The sequence below is a fragment of the Arachis ipaensis genome, chromosome B01, assembly GCF_000816755.2.
Source record: "Arachis ipaensis cultivar K30076 chromosome B01, Araip1.1, whole genome shotgun sequence".
NCBI classification, from domain to species: domain Eukaryota; kingdom Viridiplantae; phylum Streptophyta; class Magnoliopsida; order Fabales; family Fabaceae; genus Arachis; species Arachis ipaensis.
Window position 1 is genome coordinate 114,168,450 of NC_029785.2, and position 1,987 is coordinate 114,170,436.

The window sequence follows — 1,987 nt, forward strand, 5'->3', positions numbered from 1 at the left end:
CGTCAGAAAGCATCGCCATCTTGTGTGTTCCAAAAAGCGTCGCCATCTTCCTGGTTCCAGAGAGCGTCCACGTCTTCCTCGCCGTCTTCCTCTGATGGTTATTAATGGCTAAGAGAAGGGGGGTTGAATCCTAACTTCTTTTTCTACTGAATATTACTTTTACTTTCTCAAAGAAACTTAGGAGATATTTTTACTTTTATCTCGTATCAAGTTGAGAGACATTTTCATTTTGTCTCTTAAATAACAGAAATAGAATTGATGTAGGGAAGAAGAAATGACACCAGATGTATCCTGATTCACCTACTTGGTGCAACGTAGCCCACTACAAGAATTTGACAAATTAGCAACAAATTTTTGCGAAAAATATTTTTTGTCACTAATTCGTCACTAACTTGCGAGGAATTAGTGACGCGCTAATAACAAAATTAATGAGCGGTCACAAATACCCGAACTTGAGAAAAGCGACTGATTAGCGAGAGATTTACAAGTAAGTTTGTTTCTCGCAGATTGGCTTTTGTGGCTAAAAAGAAAGCGGAGAAAATTTTCTCGCTAATTTCTCACAAATTAATTAGCGAGTGACAATGTTCTAGCAAATCAGTCACTTAGGGGTTCAATCGAATAAAAATAAAGTAGCGAGGGATATTATTGTCACTAATCATTGCAAGTGTTTTGAGACACAATTAGCGAGAAACAGTTCACACGCTAGTTCGTCGCTAAATAAACTTTGTGCGAAAAGGCTAATTAGTGAGGAACAATGTTACTAGCTAATCCATCACAAAGACTTGAAATGCATTCTGCGATGGACAAATTCCTAGCTAATTCGTCACCACGGATTTTATTTTTAGCGAGCAACTAGTTTCTCGCTAATTTGTCGCATAATATTGTAAAAATTCAAAATTAGGATAGCGACAGAAAACAGTCGTCGCTAACTCGTTACAACGGATAAATCATTCAGCTAGGGAAGTATTCCTTGCTAATTAGTCAGCAAAGTGGAAATACAGATATTGAGTGCCTAGGACCTAAGTAGTGAGAAATTTGCGACCGTTTAACAACTGACACACTTCATTCGCTGATTTCAAGTCGCTAATTAGCGGGCGAAATATATTTGTCGCAAGTTTAATTTAGCAAGCGACTTGGCAACAACAATATTGTCGGAAAGCAAAAGTTATATCATACCTAATTTATAGCAAATTATTCGCTAATTTCGTTGGAAATCCATCATAGAGTCGTAACAAATCTAAAGCTAACCGAGAAAATGTTAGAAGTAATTGGTCTCAATTGAGTCACTAATCAAAAGCTTATTTAGTGAGGAATTAGCGACCGCTTATCAACTGATAAACTTTCCTCATTTATTTCATGTCGCTACTAATTTGTGAGGAAACACGTTAGTCCTTATTCCCTCACTACTTTAACTAGCGGCTCACGTGCCTGTTCAGCCGCTTTTCTATTGAGTTTAAGAAATTAATTTTGTATTTTTATTTTTAAAATTATAAATTTAGTTTTAATAATTAAAAATAAATTATAAAAAAATACCATCAGTTATTAATCTTATTGAAATCATTTTTTTAATTTTATTATTTTTAAAAATTATTAATTTTTATTTTTATTATATCATCTCATCATATTATACACTATCATTTTCTCTTATCATTATTTATACATGTATAACTATTATTGTCTCAGATTAATATAACTAGCATCTTAAAAATTGGTCAAAAATATAATTATCAGTTAATTTTTCTTCCTTGTTCTTACAGTTACCTTTTTTATTTTATACATAACTTTTATTCTTGTTGTCTTTTTATTTATCTACTGAGTACATGTAGTACTCTTTTCTATCTTTTTTATACTTAATGAAAAAAAATAACGATAGATATGTGTATGGAGAATGGTAAAAAATAATAATAAAAATAAAAATTTAAAAATTTAAAATAATAATAAAACTAAAGATGATTTAAGAAATTAACTACAAAATTAAAAGAAAAAA